The sequence below is a fragment of the Peromyscus californicus genome, unplaced genomic scaffold, assembly GCF_007827085.1.
Source record: "Peromyscus californicus insignis strain IS unplaced genomic scaffold, ASM782708v3 Scaffold_5__1_contigs__length_169319896, whole genome shotgun sequence".
Taxonomy (NCBI): Eukaryota; Metazoa; Chordata; class Mammalia; order Rodentia; family Cricetidae; genus Peromyscus; species Peromyscus californicus.
In genome coordinates, this window is record NW_026294573.1 from 102,974,883 (window position 1) to 102,995,328 (window position 20,446).

The 20,446-nt window shown below is 48.0% G+C and overlaps 1 protein-coding gene across 5 annotated transcripts in view; it reads left to right on the forward strand.

Moving 5' to 3' along the window:
* The window catches only part of Pax5 (paired box 5), a 186,601-nt gene that overhangs the window by 79,685 nt on the left and 86,470 nt on the right, over nt 1-20,446 (forward strand). The gene's annotated exons all lie outside the window — the stretch shown is intronic.

Sequence of the window (20,446 nt, forward strand, 5' to 3'; positions counted from 1 at the left end):
TTGTGAGCTTCCTGAAGGAATCAAGGCTTCCTTGCAGCTTCTGTGGGAGCCTCCTCACCATCATTTCCTGTCAAAGATTCACTTTTCTACCCTTTTGGATAAACACATTTAGACATCCTCAGATTATCAATGCTTTCACCTCCATCACCTCATACCTACCGCAGGGACAATAATAGTACCTTTGTCCCACGTGCTGCATGGATTAAAGGAGAGGAGTATAAACAGGGCTTACAGGGCCGTTCTAGAAAAGAGCCCTGGAAATCCCAGCAGGTAGGTGTTGCTTTTGACTAAATCTTAGTTGTTTGATTTTTTACCAATAAAGACTCCAGAGCCAGATGCTGGGGTGAAAACCTGCTAGTCCAGAGAGCCAGAGAAAGCACCCAGCCGACCTTCCTCCTCAGCCAACTCCCAGAAGCCTCCTGCTTCCTCCTTTGCCATCTCAAACAAATTCAGTGTCCCTCCCATCTACTTCCTGTGTGTCTCTCTATCCGTCCTCCTGACTCCCTCTTACTCTCTATGGTTTTCCATAAATAATTTCATAAATTATTTCAAAAATAATCCCATTTTCTTCCTATCAACTGATTGCTTCTCTGCCTCTTGACCATGGCTGACTTTACTTAATCCTGTAAAATATTCAAGCAGAAAGCTCTTGGATTAAAGGTGTGTGCTAGAGCCGAGCCACACCACAACTAGAAACAGGTTATCAAGTAAATAACACAATCTCTGGGTTCACAGTGTGATCAAATATCCCGCAACAGGTAGGGCAGTGTGGGGCAGGATCCGGTTTGCATCAGAGTGCCTAGAACTGGGGTGGAGAGGAGCGATCCAGAGGCAGATCGCTGTGGTGGTAGAAGAGCCTTTGTGCCATTGTGGTAGAAGAGCCTTTGTGCCATTGTGTGGCTGGAGCCTTCTCCTCCCCAGGTTTCTCTGCTTTTACTGGCTGTGGCAAGAATCCTAATTGGTCTTAATAATAAAAACCCGGAGCCAGATATTGGGATCAATGCTGAAAGATCAGAGAGACAAAGGAGCAAGCCACAGCCACCTCTTACCTTTCTGACTCCTCAGCTGAAAAGGGGTAATCTCCTGTCTCCTCCCGCCTCATATTCCTCTCTCTGCCTAGTCATATCACTTCCTCTCTCCACCTCCCTAGTGCTGGGATTAAAAGCTTGAGATCCCAAGTGCTGGGATTAAGGGTGTGTGCCATCACTGCCTGACCTCTGTGGTTAACTAGTGGCTAGCTCCGCACTCTGATCTCCTGGCAAGCTTTATTTGTTGGAGCACAAGCAAAATATCACCACAGCTGGCTATAGATTATCCAGGTAAATGAACTCAGGCTTCCCTGGGAAATCCCGTTAAAGCAATCAAAATAACAATTTGTATCACTTTTAGGACTTCTGCGGAAGGAGCTAAGAAACCCTTGTAGTAAATTATTAATTCTGGTTGGACATGAGTAGTTCTACAAATCAGTGCATTCCTGATTCCTTTTTGGAGAAACAGGGGACACGACAGGAGATGGCTATTCCTCAAAGGGAGGGAAAGGTTGTTACAAACTCAGACAAGGGACCAGCCAGCAAGGCTTGGAATATCCCTTCTGGAGGAAGGGAGGGAGCATGTTCCAGGAGATGCTAGTCACTGTAACTCACGCTCAGATCGCACTGCATTGCCCACATGCAGGGCCCTGAGGAGAAGCTCAGGATGAGCCTGGTATTGGAATCTAACCCCACACTCAGGAGACACGTGGGTGTTACTGATCCGTCTTCTGACGCCCCCGGAGAGTGTCTGAACGATACAGACAGGGCTCCTGCCTGCCCCAGCCTACCATCTGGGGGACTAAACATAAAGTGTTGGGGAGGACAGTGAGGAAGGGATTGTCACATGGAAAGGAAAGGGAGAGAGGACATGTGGGAATGCATGTGCTCTGTCTGGAAAAGGGGGGTTCTGGGGGCTAGAGTAATAGGTGCAGCAGGGGTGTAGACGATGACTCTGGAAAGTTTACTTTACTCGCATACACAAGTTCAACATACTGTGTTTATTTTATCCAGATGTATGCACACGTGCATACACATAATTAAATGTTATATATGTATGTACATAATCTGGACAATGCACACAGTTAATTACTTTGCATCACCTGATTTCATCCTTACAAACCTTTCAGGAAAGTATTTCCATCTTTCAAGCATCAGTACTCTTTGCCTCTGGATGGTGACTGTAGATTGGTGGCCTCCCGAGGCTGCATCTGGATCTGCTGTGGCTTCGCTGTGGGACATTCTCTTAGGAACAGGCATATTAATTTATATGAATGCGTTTATGATGGAATCTGGGCACCAAATTACAGGCTATGGGATGTCTGGAGAAAACCTCCCTTGTTACCTGTGCCCAGGCAGCATGGAAGAATCTCTTGTTAGGGGTGGGGGACTCTTTTCATTCTCTTTAAGAACTGAGGGAGAAACTCAGTGGTGAGGTGTGTGCTCAGTATATATAAAGCACCAGAATAAAATAACGTAAACAGAAAAGAAAGGAAGAAAAGGTCAACATCGGTATTTGGGATTTGGTGAAAGTGACTCTTTGCCCCGTTTGCCTGTGGCTGACTCATCACTGTGTATTGTTCTCGAGGTTAGGAGCTCGGTGCAGAAAGTGGCCAGGGATTCTCACAATCTGTTGTAACCTGCCTAGTGATAAAGAATTTGTTTCAAGTGTCTCCAAGGGTTGTGTCCCAGCTACCAGAATATTCCAGATGACCCAATATGATTTTAATCCACAGAGGTCCTTATGAACAATGCTCGGCTTTCTTTTCCATTCTCTAATAGTCAGAACATTGTGTTTATACTCCAGGGGGCAGATAGGACCTTGACAGATGACCCCACAGATTTGGGGTGATTGTCTCTGAGTCTGGGACAGGTTCTGGATTGCTGTAGGGAAGCTTGTTTTTCTAGAACTACAATAGAATGCTTGATTTTTCTAGGTTCCTGACTGGCTCCAGGAGCTAGTCCTTGGCTTAAACATTCAGGTAGTCCACTTGTGCCCTGGGAAACACACTCAGGAATGTATGCCCAGCGATGCCTGCCTTGTGGTAGAATTCTTGAAGCTCTTTGCAACCACACCATGGCACCCAGGACCCTCCGGGCTGGGGAGTCACTTCCTGGTGGAGCAGTGGCGTGCAGGATCTTGTTTTATGGTGTGGTGTATGTGGCATGCTTTCTTCTATGGTGCTGTGAGTGTGAGTGAGTGTACAACTCACACTTCAGGGTACTGTGTGTGTGAACATACTTCTCCTGTAGGGTGAGGTGTAAATGTGTGTTCTGGTGTGGAATACTCTCAAGTACTTGACCACATTGCTTTAGAATAAATGAGTAGTCACTGTGTGCCAAACATTGGTCAAAACACTTCGTATACACTAACTCATGTGATACCTTCAACAGCCCTCTGGCGGAGGTGGGGCTCGTGGGGTGACATTTGTTACCTTAATTTTACAAAATAGGAAGCTGAGGGACAGAATAGCTGAGTGACTTTGTAATGATCGAGAAGCTAGGAGGCTGTGTTGCTGAGGTTTGGAAACTGGATGTACTTTTATTCGAGGGGTAACTGAAAGACTTGGACCAGTGGATGGAATTTGCTAGAAAGAATAGCTGTGACTTTAGTATCCTAAAATAAAAGTTACTATTTTCTGTTTGAACTGTTCTATAAATAACAATCCTCGTTGACCTCTACTTGATTTGCTTATCTTGACATCAATTCCGTGTTGGAAGATTCTGGAAGCAGCGTTGGTCAAAGCCAGCTATCCAAAGGGAGTTTTTTTTTCCTTTGTTTTTTATGGCAGAGACAGGAGTGTGGTTACATCTGTCCCAAGTGTCTTCCAGATCAGAGCCTTCTGACAGTGCTAAATGGATAAGGATTCTAAGGTCTTGACTGGAGCTCTCTGTGTTGGAGAGGATCCAAGACACTTCTACAGACACTCTTCCGTCATTGTCTGCGGGTCACTCCAGCCTGGGTCTCTTTCAGGCCACTTGACTTTCCCAAGAGCACCTCCCCAGTCAGGTCTGCATCTACCTGAAGACAGCAGGGTCTTTGCTGCCATTTGTTAGGACTCAGAACGCTTCCTACTGTTGTTAGTTTAGCTCATACATGTGATATTTGGAGAAAATTGCTGGGCAGTGTACAACCTCTACATCTTCCCCTTATTCTAAAATTTTTCAGTTGGATGACTGGGCCACCTGGATGGTGTCCTTAATGTTGCTTCCACTAAGTTGCACTTTGAGGTCATCTGTGACCCCATCTGTATAAGGTCGCCTATGGGAATCGCCATGTAGAATGCATCCAGCAACATCTTAGTCGATTCTTAGGGGGCCTGGGAGAAATAATGCCTGGATGAGACTCGGTCAGAGAACGCTAAGTAATGTGCGGGTCTCCTCTCATGGGCTCTGTGAAGCTGCCCATCAGTCTCTCTTCTCCAGGGGGTGGTGAGGAGGACCAGCTGTGGCTCCTCCTGCAGCCTCTTCCTCAGCCTCCCGTCTTGATCATGGTTTTGGGGGTGTAGAGAGTGGGACCGTTGAGAGTGTGGGTTCTATCCTTGCTTCAACAACCACCAACCTCAGGATCTTGGAAGGCTAGGTAGCCTTGCTAAGTCTCAGGTTCTTTGTCTACAAAATGGACACAACAAGAGCCAGCTTTCCTGAGCTGTGGGAGATTTAGCTGAGGATCCCTATGGAGGAGAGAGATGATGCCCACCACGTTGTGTGTGTGTGTGTGTGTGTGTTCATTACTGGTTACAGTTGTTATTTGTCTCTACACTTTATTCATCTATATGTGTACACATGTGGAGACTGGAGGATGACCTTCAGGAGTCTGTTCTCTCTACCCTGTGAATTCTGATGATCAGACTCAGGTCACCAGGCTTTTTCCTGTAGAGTCATCTCATTGGCTCCTTGGTCCTATTTTAGGCTCTGCTTTGGGCTTTCCTTCTTCCCTCTATACCTCTCTGTATTTTTTGCATCAGATGAGCACCCTTCAGCCTTTCCTGGAAAGTGGGAAGTGAGTGACGGAGCAAACGAAGTTAACAAACTTGACAGCCTCCAACAGACCCTAAGGGTTGTTGGAGGACTTGTCTCTCCCTCCCTAAGTTTCTCTTGATTTTTGGGTACAGGGACTTTAATTATAAAAATTCTCTTGAGATAATTTTTACCCTCATTCCTTGGACAATGGTCTAATTCTTTCCCTCATACTAAGCCATATGCGAAGATGTGGCTTGTGGGTGTGCAAGCAGGTGAAGGTTGAACTAACTAACTCACAAGCTCTCAGCTACGTCTCCAAGAGCACTGAAGGCAGCAAATGGCAATTAGCTCCATTGCAACACCAAGTTCTGGCTTTGAAAAGCACCTCTAGGTGTGTGAAACTCCAGGCTCATGCCCTGGAGACCAGGGATGGCCATTTGAAATGAGGAACGGGAGATGGGACTGGAGCCACTGCCTGTGGACTACTGTGAATCAGTCAGGTCAGTCAGGTGCCAGGCACTGGGGAGTGTCTGGGCACACCCTTGACCTGCACCCACCTCAAGGCCATGTCTCTGGGAATGTATGCTTTAGTTGTCCTGGAGACAAACCCAAATCCTACAAGGCTGTGGGATCCTGGTCATATGACGGAATGCAGAGAAAGGAGTATGAATCCATGGAGTTGGGGCAGGGAGACCTGAGATGGAGAAGAATAAATGGACCTAACGGGGCTGGGTCATCTGAACTGGAACAGGTTCTTCCCAAGGACGCAGGAAGCCCCAGATGTGACAACTGGAAGCTTGGTGCAGAGAAGGAAAGCTACGAGACAAGGCTGGTGGGAATTTCTCACTCTGGTATATCGCAGAGGCCCTGGCAGCCTCACCAGACCAGACTGCCCAGTCTGTTACGACCTTTCACAACTGGTCCTTCTATGCTCACTCACTCTGGGGGAAAGCCAGGTCCCACCACTCCAAGCCGCTGTCCTGCTGAGTGCTCCGCCTCCAGCACAGACATGTGTAGCATCACAATCTAGGATGAAATTGTGCTGTGTGTTCCCAATACTCTATGCTCAGCTTCTGCATCTGGAAGTGAGGAGATGGGACAAAGCCCGGGACAAAAGCTGTGAGCAAGTGAGAACCAGAGCGACACAGAAACATTTCTTGGTGCCTCTCATTGACATGTATTACTTTTCCTGAAACCTGAGTTCTGATTTGAGGTCACCTGTCATCATACAGTGTCCCCAGAACAAATGTTCCTCTTCAGTTTTCACCTGAAACTCAGGGAGGCTGGGAATGATACTGCCAAATCCCTTCCACGTCAGACACTATGTGGGACTGCAGGTCAGATCCATGAGAGAGTCTGAGCTCTTCCCTTGGGCTCCTGGGCACACAGATTTACATACCAAGTGTCCATTGCTGAGCTCACTCTCCTGCAGACTCATGCCAGCCAGGTTGGGTGAAGTAAGGGATATCAAGACAGAGGGGTCCTGAAGGACCTCTGACCACAGCCGTGGCTCAGTTCCAGTCCAGATGATACTTACTCATTACCACTTACCTGTAGAACACTGTTATTTTTCTCTTTAAAAATTTTAGCTGGAGCTAGGCAGTGGTGGCACACGCCTTTAATCCCAGCACTCGGGAGGCAGAGGCAGGTGGATCTCTGTGAGTTTGAGGCCAGCCTGGTCTATAGAGCAAGATCCAGGACAGGCACCAAAACTACACAGAGAAACCCTGTCTTGAAAAAACAAACCAAAAAAAAAAATTTTTTTTTAATCTGGTGTGGCAAGGCCTTTCTGTAATTCTGGGGAGGCAGGAAGATTGCAAGTTCAAGACTTGCCTGAACTATATTATAGCAAGACTCTGTCTCAAAAACTAAATAAAAAATTATAAGAACATAATAAGGGGTATTGCGGAATGGCAAAAGTTTGAAATACTACAGAATGTATGCAACAAAAATTAAGTCTCCCCTTTCTTCTTCTCCCCCACTTTCTTCAATTAATTAATTAATTAAGCCTCTGAAAGATAGCCCTATTATCAGTTGCTTCTATATCTCCTAAAGACTATGGGGGTGAGAGGGTGAGGGAGACATCTCTGTGTTTATTGCAAGGACAAGGACCTGAGTTCAATCCCTAGAACACATGAAAAAAGCCAGACATACAGGAAGGAAGATCCATGGGGCTCACTGGCTGACCGGAGTAGCCTACTTGGCCAGCTCCAGGCCAGTGGGAGACCCTCAAAAACAAGGTGAAAGGCGCCTGAGGAACAGCCAAGGTGGACCTGTAGCCTGCAAACACACAGGAAGAATGCTTTATAATGGACACACAAGTATCTGCGGGAACAGACGGCCCGGCCTACCTCAGTTTGACTTAGAACTTTTCAAGTCAATGCAGGAATGTATGACAGTGTGTCGGCACAACTAGCCTGCTTCTCACTTCTAGTGCTTGACAACTTTAATCCCCAAGTGTAAGTGGGCCCTGTGACAGACACCTTTACCTGAGTGCAGGCACCAGCAAGTGCTCTGTGCACAGCCAGGGCAAGCGAGCCTGAGCTGTGGTATTCAGTAGGGTAGGGTACTGAATGCCCATTGACTTCCGTTATTTTCAGTTTACTGGGACACACTCCATTATAAGCTGAGGAGTGTGTAAATCCCATACTTTGATGAGGGCAAAGGATATATGCAAATATGTATTTAAGTCTCTGTCAACAGCCCCCTTTTTCATTTATATATGATTAATATGTGCTAATAAAAACTTTAAATGAAAAGGGGGTTGTTAGCAGAGACTTAAATACATATTTGCATATATCCTTTGCCCTCATTAAAGTATAGTTGCGCCGGGCGGTGGTGGCGCACGCCTTTAATCCCAGCACTCGGGAGGCAGAGCCAGGTGGATCTCTGTGAGTTCGAGGCCAGCCTGGGCTACCAAGTGAGTTCCAGGAAAGGCACAAAGCTACACAGAGAAACCCTGTCTCGAAAAACCAAAAAAAAAAAAAAAAAAAAAGTATAGTTGCAAAATTCTTTCTGGTTCTCACACCCCCACCCCTACCCACCCACTCCGTGTGTGTGTGTGTGTGTGTGTGTGTGTGTGTGTGTGTGTGTGTGTGTGTGCAGGGGTGTGTAGTTTGTTCATTTGAGATGGGGGTCTCTGGCTGGCCTGGAGCTTGCTATACACATCAGGCTGGCCTCAAACTCCCAGAGACCGGCTTGTCTCTGCCTCCTCCGTGTGGTGATTAAAGGTGTGCACCACCACATCCGGCCTGCATCATCTCATCTGCTTTGGTCAGATTAAAGGTGTGCACCACCACATCCGGCCTGCATCATCTCATCTGCTTTGGTCAGATTTACTCCCCATCTCTGTTCCTCCTCCATTTCTATTGATGCCTTCCTTTTCTCAACAAGCACCCTCTCTTGCTTTAGCTTAATTTAACTTTAGTTTGTGATGACTCAGTTTCCTTAGGGCTGCTTTCAGGCTTACAGGAGCATGGGTGAAGGGATAATTACAGGGGAGTGCCTGTAAGTCCTCAAGAGCCCTTCCCCTATCCGTGATGGTGGGTTGACAGGGTCCAGTCTTGTCCAGGCCTTTTGCAGGTAAGCATAACCGTTGTGACCTCCCCCTTTGGGGCACAGATGGTCACACACTATGTACAGTGTTCTATTTTTACTGTTTTCTATTAATGAGTATTTCTTGGGATTGTTCCACATAAATAAAATACTGCTTTTTGGAGCTGGCAAGATGGCCCAGGGGTAAAGTCACTTGGCCTCAAGCCTGACTATCTGGGTCTGGTCCCCATAGTCCCCATAGTCCACATGATAGAAAAAAATAACTGACTCCTGCAAGTTGTCCTGTGACCTCCATATGCATCTTGTGGCCCTAATGTGCACACCTGCACACACACTATATAGACGTTTTTTAAAAATGTGCTGCTGCTTTTCCTTTATTTTAAATTTTGAAACAAGGTCTCATCTAACCCATGCTGGCCTCGAACTTATTAATGTAGATGAGCCTGACCTTGAACTCCTGATCCTCCAGCCTCCACCTCCCAGGGTACACCGCTACACCCAGCTTTGCTTTATTCTTTTTAACAATTGTAGCAGCATTCTACAAAGCTTGTTTAGGAAGCGTGCTTTTGGTTGCTTCTAAAAGGTTTCCTTTTAAAAAGTCTGTAGTGAGCATTTCCCCTTGTATTTAGTTATGTCTGTGAGAGGCTATCCTGGCAAATGTCCTCAGGGGTAGAATGGCTGACTCGGTATGTGAGCGTTGTGAATCTTTCTTTCCTTTATTTTTTTAAATGTTTTTTGTTTATTTTTGATGTTGTAATTTAATTACAATAACTATCCCTTCCCTTCCCTCCCCCTAAACCCTCCTGTATACCCTCCCTGCTCTCTTTCAAATACATGACCTCTTCTTCCACTAATTGTTACGATAAGCATATATGTATATGTTTATACATATATATTCCTAAACAGAACCTGCTGAGTCCATATCATGTAACTTGTACGTGTGTTTTCAGGGCTGACCATTTGGCACTGGTCAACCAATTGTGCTCTTCTCTGGGAAGGACCACCTCCCCACTCCCAGATTTGCCTGTAGCTCTTTGTGTGGGGCTGAGGCCTTGTGGGCTTTTCCCCATCCATGTTTGTGTATGTTGGTGTCCTCCTTGTTCAGCTCATGTCTGGGCAGTCATGGTGGTGAGACTTCATTGGCGTAGCTTCTGGTGTTACTAGGAGACGCAATCTCACAGCAGACTTCCTGGTCCTCCAACTCTTTGTGCCCCCTCTCCCACAATGTTTCCCTGAGCTCTAGGTGCAAGAGTGTTTTGTAGATGTGTCCATTGGGGTTGAGCTCCACAGCTCTGCATTTTGATTGGTTGTGGTTTTCTGTAGTGGTCTCCATCTGTCGCAAAGAAGGCGTTTCCTTGATGAGAGGAGAGAACTGCTCTGAACGTTGGGTATAAGGACAAATGTTTATAGATTGTGGTTAGGGATTATGCTGGTTTAGTAAACTGAAGGTTGTAGATTCTCCGCCAATAACCATGATCTCCTTAGCACTGAGTAGTTATCGAGGTCCGCAACACCAGGCATGGTCTCCCTCTTGTTGAGCAAGTCTCAAGTCCAATTAGAGAGCAGTCAGCTACCTTCGAGGTGTGCACGCCACTGCTGCATCCATAGGTTATCCCGCCATGCTGGTTGTTGATGCGATTCCTAGGGGCCATCGCTCAGTCGGACCACTGCTTGCCTCCCTCCTTCGGAAGCTTGCGTGGTGCCTTCTGGTGTCATGAAAGCTGGTCCTCTGGGAGGAGGCTTTCAGGCCAGCTCCAGTTCAGAGGTCTCTGGCCCTGTGTCTGAAGTGCATGGTGTCTTCAGCAACAGAACTTACCTTCCACCTTTGAGGGCCAACCAAGGGTTACATCAATAGACTGCGTGTTCTAGGACTCTCTTAGACAGTCCAGACCAACAAACAGAATTGGGCCTCTCATGTCTGGGATGGGGGTTTTGTTAGGCAGTGTTTGGCTCTTGGGGGGAAGATTATAAACCTAGATGAGAAAAGGTCATTAAAACTGTATGTGTAGGTTGGGTTGTGGTGGCACACACCTTTAATCCCAGCACTTGGGAGGCAAAGGCAGGCAGATCTCTGTGAGTTCAAGGCCAGCCTGGTCTACAAAGCAAGTTCCAAGACAGCCAGGACTGTTACACAGAGAAACCCTGTCTCAAAAAAAAAAAAAAAAAAAAAAAAAAAGAGTACAAAACTATATATGTATATTATACACTGAATCACAGGCATTATAGTTGTTTTTTAGGTAAACAGTTAATAGAATAATTCTTTATGGCTTTTTCAGACATCCATATTGTTATTTTACCCATCTCTCTCCTTCTCTTGTATTTACCTCCCTCTCCCTTCCATAAAGAACCTCTCTGCCTCCATTTCCCCCATCAGAACATTACGAATTTTTTAACATAGATTTAAACTGCTCCCCTAAGAGGTTCATGCCCCTGCGTGAGAAAGACCTGGCTCTATGCATTATGGTTTCAGCCTTCTGAGTCTGAAAGATGAGAAATGAGACGTTGTGGTCTTTGTTCTTTCTTCACTGTGAGTGGGGTCTGCCCTACCTCATACACTTTAATTTTGGAAAAATTACAGAAAGTTTTCAGAAAAGTTGTCAAGGTGCATCAGCCGGTTCCCACATACCTCTCACCCAGTTTCCCCTGACATTGATGTCTGACCTAACCACAGCTCGCTTGTCAAAACTGAGAAACCGATGTTGGTACAGTACTAAAAACTCAACTCCACGCTTTCACTTTTGAGCAAAACTGCCCATGGTTTGGTGAAAGCAGGAATCGAATATAAAGCTGAAGACGGGGTTGCGGGTACTAGAGCCCCCCGTCTTTCCTGAGCTCGAGGCTACCACACCTCAAACCTTCACTCCATACCCAGCACTTCGCGCTCATCACCCAAGCCTCTCAAGGCCAGAAAGGCTGGACTCCATGGGGCAAAGATCACTGTTTCTTTTCCTCATTTGGGGAAACAAGTGCGGCTTCTGCTGTTAAATGTCTGTTGTCTCCTCTTCACCGTTCCAGCAGCAGGAGGCCAAGGCGTGGAAACAGGGTACTCCATCTGTCAAAGTCTCAGTGAAACTAGTGGGACCACACAATGGCTCTTCTCTACTTGTTCACTGAGCTCAGGGCAGGATGACTGGGCTGAAACTCAGCCCTTTCTTCGCCTGTCCAGAGGTAGCCCTAAGTTTGGTTTGTTTTGCCATCCTGCTAGAGCTTTCTCAGGGAAGCATGGACCTCTCAGGGTGCTGTCAGGGGATGAGAGTGGCAGAAGAAGACGCTGAGGTAGGAGTAGAGAAACTGCCTTCTGCAAACACATCAGGGCTGTCAACCCTTTGTGTAAAAAAAACAAAGCACTTCACCGCACAACTGCAGGTGTCTCCCGGTAGCTCTGGGAGGCAGGTGGGGACCTAATCATTGTGCCCTTCTCAGGCAGAGGAATCTGAGGTGTATTTGTTCCAAAACACACATCGTAAGAAGCTGAGTCAGTCCTTGATCTGGCTTTGGCCTCTGAAAGAGCTGTGTGGTCCCTCTGCACGCAGCCTGTGGTTTTACTGTCCAGGGTTGCTCTGAGCAAACACTGGATTAGGAGTATTCCACAGATGAGGAAGTTGAAGCTCGGCGAGGTGAGGCCATAGGTCTGACAGGAAGGGCGGGAGTTCCCAGCCAGCCATGGGCTTAGCTTGCTTGCGGGCCACAGTCTGCGTGCTTGGCCTCAGGCACAGCTGCCTGCAGTGGGCATTTCTGAGCTGCCCCCACAACATTGGGTATACCGCCTCTTCCGTACCAGTCCAGTGCTGACTCCTCTTGAGTGACATGCCTCTACCTGTCCTTTTCTGAGCTTGGTTTCTGGGCTGTTCTCATTGTCTTACTACCCAGGCCGATCCCTTTCTCTCATTACATGTCTTCAGGATGTTTCCAGAGAATGGGCTCTAGAAACTGTACTGGGTACATAGGAGATGAGAAGGAACATGGCGGATAAAAGTAGCTGCCCTGGGGGAGCTTCCATTCTCCCGGAACAAAGATAGCAATCTGACCTAGAGGCCTAGAAACTTCTGTGGGTCCAAATGGATTCTCCCCACGCTGGGCATCCTGCCTCTTTTCACCTGCTGTTTCCTGGGACAGTGGCACATTCTAGTGGCTGTAGTAGAGGCTCAGGATGATTCTCCCCTGGAGGCCTGGCATTCTGCAGTGCCCCAATATGTCACCACGGGCTGAGGGCAGGTCCCCAGGCTGTTCTTGGGGCTCATGTGCGCACGCACGTGATTTACCGCACCTCGCCGTGCCACATGTCTTTGAAATTACAGTGCCCATTTCCTGCTGAAATAATTTCCACAAAGAGTGGCTCCTATTACCACAAGAGGCGTGCAGACGTCATGATTTATTATTATTTATGGTCCCAAGGCCTTGTTTATGCAAGACGGGTTAGGTGCGTGCGATAGAAATGCCATTATGCAAATGACATTGAATGTCCTTACTGCGCCTAAATAATTTTTGTGTTGGACGATTAAACCTCATCTGTTATTGATATGGGCTGCAGTCGGGCTATTACAGAGTCCCAACAGTACTTACTCCCAGTAATGGGAAAATTGAGAGAGAGAGACCAACACAATTGCCTCAAGTGGGCTGTGATGGTCTGGAAGGAGCTAACACCTCTGAGGCCTGAGCAGAGAGAGCCATGGACTCCTCGGGATAAATAAGGCAGGCAGCACAGGCGATAAATTAGGTCCGGGTTGGACTGGACGCCTTGGAGGGTTTGCGGCCCCTCAGTCTTGTGATTTAGCTGTTTGATTTAGCCAGGGGACCAGAGCTGGGGCTGAGGGAGACGCCAGGGTGGAGGGGAGGGGACCAAGGGTGGCCTCCATGATGCTGGGCATCCAATCTGCTTCGCCCACGTTGCTTCTGCGCTCTCCTGCCTGGGTGCGCTCCCACTCCCACCTCCCCCTTTTTTGACACAGCTGTGAAGTCCCATTTTGATCAGTGTTGATAGCTTATGAATTCCAAAATTGACAAAATTTACAGAAAAATGAGGATAATCCATCTTCCTTAGCAGCCTGTCAGGAGCTGGCCATACTTCATAATCTCCAATTACAGATGCTATTTTCCGACATTTACATGCAGATATTAGAACCAAATGAAAATGAGAAACAAAGAGAGAATGGAAATGCAGCTATTTATATGTATAAAAGACAAACAGGTAAATTCGAAACATTTAGATTGGATTTGGGGGTCCCTCTAGGAGGCTGGAAAGAGACAGCCGGAAGCACGTGGGGTTTGAGAACAAAATGGTCAAAATGGTGAGACACGTGGTCTGCCTGGGTTCTGGCAGTTTGGGCTGAAAATGGGGTAAAAACTGAGGACATTTGTCTGGGAGTAAAGGGTACAATAGGGTCCTCCCCATGGCTGTTACACAGATTTCACAAAAGGACAAGCTTAGAACCATCCACATTTACGGGGGTGGGGGGAGGGAGAGGGAGAGTGTCTGCCACTGGTGTTGACTTTTTCTCCAAGGCAGAGATCAAAAAAGTTGATTCATTCTGATGACAAATGCATAAACTCCCCTTGACAAGGAGACTCGGGAAGGTACCACTGCCCGTTGTCAGAAGGGCTCTGGCCAGGTGCGCAAGGAGTTGCCAATAACTTTTCAAACGGGGTATAAATAATAAAATTAATGGGGAGCGATGGAGTGCCGAGAGAGATCATCCCTGCTCCCTTCTTGAGGCTAGTCTGGCAGAGAGGAGGGCATGGGAGGCGGTTTAGTGATGAAAATGTTCCTCCCATAGAATTGAAGGGAGAACAGCCTGGTTGCCCTCGCAGCTGTATGTGGCATTGGCTTCTGGAAAGCCAGGGATATTAATTAGCACCGCTTTGGATTAAACTCTCCCAACCATGTCGGATGGTACGATTTTTCTCTTTGTGAGCTTGACACAGGGTGGCAAGGAGAAGCCTGCCTAGGTTTCTCAGCCTCCCATCACACCAAACTTGTCTTCCCCTTAAGAATCAAATCTCCTCCTAGTCTGGAAATGAAAATGAGATATTTGGGGGCTTTGCCGGGCAGTTGGGCTCAGAGGCGGTTTTGTTGGATGAATGCAGGGATTGGAGGCGGGTCTCCGTTGCCTTTGGCTTGAGAGCTTTTGTTTGTTTGTGCAAAGCTTGTTTCTAGCCTGCATGTTTGTGTTATCTGAGCCTTGATTTGTAGGAAAGAGCTAAATGGGTGTAAGCATCTCTGAAAGGGGAGCAAGGCATGCTTTAAACCAACTCCAACTGAGCCTTTAGGAGAAGTCTGTTTGTTTACATGGACAGTCTCAGGGCAAATGGCTTGCTTGTTTAAATAAATTATAGGCATTAGCCTTGAAAATAATTATTATGCTTTGTTTCCTGTTCCGAGGTGCAAGCTTCACGAAATTAACACATAACTGCAAAGTGCAAACAGTGTGTAATGAAAATCAGAGGCTCTTAAGTAAACTTAACCTTGACAAAAAGGCACATAAGCAGGAAACACCATTGCCACTGAGCCTGCTTTTTCTCTACTATTAACTCAGGTAAAATTTGGGCTTCTCCAGAATTGCTTAAACCTAACGCCAGCCAGCATATTCTTCCATCAGCTTCTAGTAATGTGAGTGTGTCATCTTCAGTAAAGAACACAGAGGCCGTGAGCCAACTAGCAGGCAGGTGCCCAGCTTCTCCTTAACAATGCTAAGAATACCACGCCCTTTCTTTCTCTATTGTTTCCCATGAGCGTTAGGATTAATTGTTAATGTTGACATTCGATCTGAGCATGGCCATCCTTTGAATTTATCATCTAGGAGCTTTCTGGGGTCTGGAGCTCTACCCCAGTGGTAGAAGGCTTGCCTAGCACACATGTGGCCTTGGGTTCAACCCTAAGCATTACAAACACCCAAATCCTGTAAAAGCTTACCGTGTTAATAGCAGGAATGGGATGGGGAGGAGGAGACAGTTCAATGGTCAAGAGAGCTTGTTGCTCTTGCAGAGGACCTGAGTTTGGTTTCAGCACCCACATGGTGGCCCATAACCTCCTGTAACTTCAGTTTCAGGGAGTCTAATGTCTCTTCTGGCCTCTGAAGTCACTGCATGTACCTGGTACATATAAATTTGCAGAGGCAAACACAGAAATTACGAAAAATAATAAATGGTAAAGTTAGTGACATCTGTGGTTGGGCCAATCTGAAAGTATTTTATTTTTAAAAATATTTTTAAAAATTGTATTATTTGTTATGCATGCACACACGTATGTATGTGTGGTGGGGGGGTAAGAGATGGAGGTAGGGGTGGGTTCGTGTGAGTGCATTGTCCATTGAGGCCAGAAGAGGGCATTGGAGTCCCTGGAGCTTGGGTTATAGATCTTTGTGAGTAATCCACCACAGGTGCTGGGAATTGGGTCCTGAAAATAGAACTCTGGTCCTCTGCAAGAGCAGCATGTACTCTTAAGCATCAGGCAACCTCTCCACCCTAGCCTGGTAGTGTCTTCCAGAAGAGGTTGTTATTGGGCCAGGATTGAGGGGCAGAGAGACAGGACTTGGGCAGAGAAGGGAGTGGCCACAGAGGGGGAGGTTCCGTTAGCAGTAGGTTGAAGATGCTGTAGACTGTGAAAAGTGGCCGAATCTGGCCTTGCCGATGGTACTCCTGCCCCGGGCTGCAGCGCTTCATCACAAGAGAATCAGCACATGCGTTTTACCCCTGCTCTGTGTGTTCCTCAGCCTCAGTGTCCTCACCTGCGAGGGGACAGGGCTAAGGACAGTGAGTGAGGATTGTTCGAAGAGGTGTTCACCTCTTGCACTTTGGAGACGTACTGCTGAAGGGGGTGGTTCTCACACACTCACGGGACTTGGCACCAGGACCTTACGTTCACCATCTGTAAGGGGGTTTGCAATACCCTTCGGGGTTGTTCGGGGGATTAAGCGAATCAATACCTTTTAACCTGCAACAGTCCCCTGTGTGTAGGAAGCATGCAGAACACGCACGCTCTTTCCAGTTTTTAAGGTGTATGAGGGTTTCTTTGAGATCCAGCAGAGTCCTCTAAACTGTAGGCCGTGGATCTGTGTTTATGGCTTTCTTAGTCTTCTTTTTCTGGACGTTCCATCGCAGTTTCTGTTTGGCCGAGGGAATCTTCGGTGACAAAGAGGGCATTCTCTTCAAGGCTCCCTGTGCTGGCCTTTGCAGAGAACTGCCTGTTAGAAAGTCCTTTCTGACAGGGAACAGAAGGGGCAGAGAAGTGACCCTTTGGCCTAAGGGAGGGGGTCGGAGGGGGGGTGGGGAGAATAGGCATGGTTCTACTCTGCTCTGCTAGTGGAGGGGGTCAAAGAAGGGTCTGCCCCTGCCCCGCCCCGCCCTTAGCCTGCCGCTACTCTGTCTGAGGGAAGTGTTATAATGGTATCATTTCTTCACGGTCCCAGGAAAACCTCCCTCTCCTCCTCACAGCTAGAAGGTTTGAAAGAGAGTGAACTGTGGGCATCTTGGGATGGCTCCTCTCCTCCCATGTCAGGTACCTGACATGATGAAAAGGGCCCCCCTTTTTCATCTCCCACTCAGACCTCTTGGTAGATAACAGCCCCCCATTTCCTTGAGAGGAATGACCCTCCCTGTCTATTTCTAGCTTTAGAGCAGGATGGGGAAAGCGTAGAATTTGGCTGCCTGGAGATGGAGCTTTGTTTCTGGAATTTTCCTTCCTTCTGCACATGAGGACCTGAACTGATTGATCAGCCAAACAGAGCTGGGGCAGGCCCAAGCCTCCAGCGAGGCTTCCTCTCCTATCCTCAGGCCTCAGCCCTGCAGACCCTCACCTTTCAGGTGGCCCCAGATGTGGGTGTCAGTTCTCAACATGCTCCAGGACTCAGAGCTTTGTCAGGACAACGAGGGTGTCCTTGTCAGGAGAACCTTCCTGTTTGTGTCTGGGGACACATATGAACTTGCCGATACCACACTGGTTGGGGTAGAGGGAAGCGAATGCTTATTTACTCTTTTGTCACATACACAATTACTTCCCACTTCTAATAAAGTTGGAGTGAATGCCCATTGCCTGTGAGAGCACCATGAGGAGCCAGGAAATGGAGGCCCTGGAAATCAGAAGCAAGCATTCTACACCCCAACCAGAGAAGGGGTGCAGGAGGGGCGGTGGAGGCGCTGGAGCCCTGTATGGAATCAGACAGGAAGACACCAGCCTGGGATGCTCAGGGGACATTTGATGGAACTGGAGTAGAGAAAGCTCACCCAAGGCCTCTGGGGACAGACTGAGCACTGTTCCCAAGGCTGGCTATGGGGCAGTAGAATTGCCCCTCAGGAAGTAGTGAGTTCCTCGTCACCAAGACACACATTTGTGAGCTCTGAGCCTTTGGCATCTTACCTTTGGGCCCCGAGCCTTGAGGCTCACCTAAAGCCTACCAAAGGCCAGAGAGAAGGGTTTCTCTGGTACTCTTTGCTGAAAGTTTTCCCTGGGACAGAAGGCATGCCATCTGACCCCACTGCCCCCCCTGGAATGTCCCTGCTTTTCCCATCCCACCTGGAAGGTTTTTGGGGTGCTCTGGGGCTGCAGAGAGCAGACACAGACAGAAGCAAGATACATCATCCAACTTTTCATGTGTCTCCTTGGAAACCCTTTGCTCTGCCGGGAATCGTTTTGACCCACATATGGCCACAAACAGAAGATTTGCCAGCCCTGTCCCAACCATGTACTTCTGCTGGCGAGTTGAAAGAACTCTGACATCACTTATCCTTCCCTTGACACTGTGAAGCCCCCCTGACATCGCTGTCAGAGCTCGGCCATGCACCTGTCCCAGTTCATTTGGTTCCAGATGTTTGTGTCACCTCTGTTTTGAGCTGGGTCAGGAGCTGCTGCCACAGAGCTAAGGGAGACTCGGTCCCTCCTTTTGAAGCTGGCCCTCTAGCTGGAGGATGGGGACCCTGAGTAGTTAAGACTGCAGTGGTGATGTGGGCTCGCTAGAGATCTGCACACTGAGCTGTTTTAGGAACATAAAGGAGGGAAATCAGGGAGGACTTCCAGGAAGAGGGAGGCCTTTCAGAATCCTTGACAACCCTTGCCTCTGGTTGACAGTGACAGTCGTACTTTGCAGATGATGGATACTATGACTATCGTCATTCATAGTCTACATTCAACAAAAAGTTTATTTTTCAATTTTGATTTTTTTTTTTAAATTTGGTTAGTAGAGACAGAATGCTAAAGCTTGTTGGATTGCGGTTATTATTTTGAGATCGCCGTAGACACACATAGAGTAACGTAGAGGGATCTCATGCCTCTCTCACCCCGTTTCCCACAGTGACCTCACAGCTGGGCATGGTAGCCGGCAGCTCCGCCCTTATGGAGTCAACAATCCCGTGTCTGCACCTCCACTTCTAACCCGTTTTATTGAAGTATTTTCCACCCTAACATTTTTGCTACTGTCCTGTTTAGCAGGTGTTTTTCAAGTTTCTTGTTGCTCGCTTGTCTGTTTGTTTTTAAACATGCCTGGTCCTGGGGAGTAAAACAAAACAAAACAAAACAAACAAACAAAAAACAACCAGAGAATGGAAAAAGATCTGGCCTCCAGTATTGAGTTCATATTACTTCCCTTCTATACTTCTGTGGCCTTCTGAAATTGGTCACAAATCTCCAAATTCCAGGTAAGAAAAGGAGCCGAGAACAGGAAGTGTGTGGCCATTTTCGCGTGGCATGGCCTTAGGTGAGACCTAGCGCTGGCCCGCGGCTTCGGCAATGGCACTGTCTGAGAGAAGTCTTCTCCCACTCCACCTCGGCCCCTGGGGTGAAGGACAGGCACCCTGCAGACATGAGAACACCTGGGCTCCCTCCTGAGTTTCTCATCTGCTCACATCCCAGGGTCCCAAGGACATAAGGGACCTGCGGGGATGTGACAGGGAAGATGCCAGGCCGGAGGAAGGTGTGAGGTCTCCTTTCTCCAGAACAGTCCCCGAAGGCAGAGGCTGGGGTAGAGGTGTGGCAGCCTGGAAGAGCAGGGCAGGCACAGGGGAGCGGGGGGGGGGGGGGGGGGGCAGAGAACAAACTTCTGGCTGTCCTTGGCCTCTTGGATGCTCTCATTATGTCACAGGTGCTGGGGACTGCTGGGGAGAGCTCCAGGATCACTTATTTCCTCCTTGCTGGGGCTGGATACCCGAAAACACCTGTTAATGGGGGGGGGGGGGGTCGCCTGAAAACAGCCAGTTAATGGGGGGGGCCTGAAAACAGCCAGCTAGTGGGGGGACTGAAAACAGCCAGTTAATGGGGGGGAGGACTGAAAACAGCCAGTTAATGGGGGGGGCCTGAAAACAGCCAGTTAATGGTGTGGAGGACTGAAAACAGCCAGCTAGTGGGGGGACTGAAAACAGCCAGTTAATGGGGGGAGGACTGAAAACAGCCAGTTAGTGGTGTGGAGGACTGAAAACAGCCAGTTAATGGGGGGACTGAAAACAGCCAGTTAATGGGGGGGGGGAGTTGAGAACAGCCAGTTAAGGGGGTGGGTTTGTTTTGTCTGGGCTCCGAGGGATGCAGTCTGTCCGGCAGCTAAGGCATGGTTGCAGAAGGATGAGGAGGCTGGCTACCCAGCATCTCTAGTCAGGATGCAGAGACAGGAATGCGGTGCTCGGTTCCTGCCAGACGCTGTCTCACTTCACTACCAAGGTTTGAAGCAAATCTTTCAAAGATTTGTTTTAAAGACATTGAGCAGAGTGTAACCAGCCCATTCATCACACCTGAAAAGTGAGCAAATTCCTTGATGTCATCAAGCACAAGTTTCCCATTTTATGGCTTGATTTTTTTTATTTTAATTTTTTTTTCCATTTTATCTATCAACCACAGTTCCCCCTCCCTCCCTTCCTCCCGCTCCCCCACCCACCTCCCCCCACCCCATCCCCCATCCACTCCTCAGAGGGTAAGGCCTCAT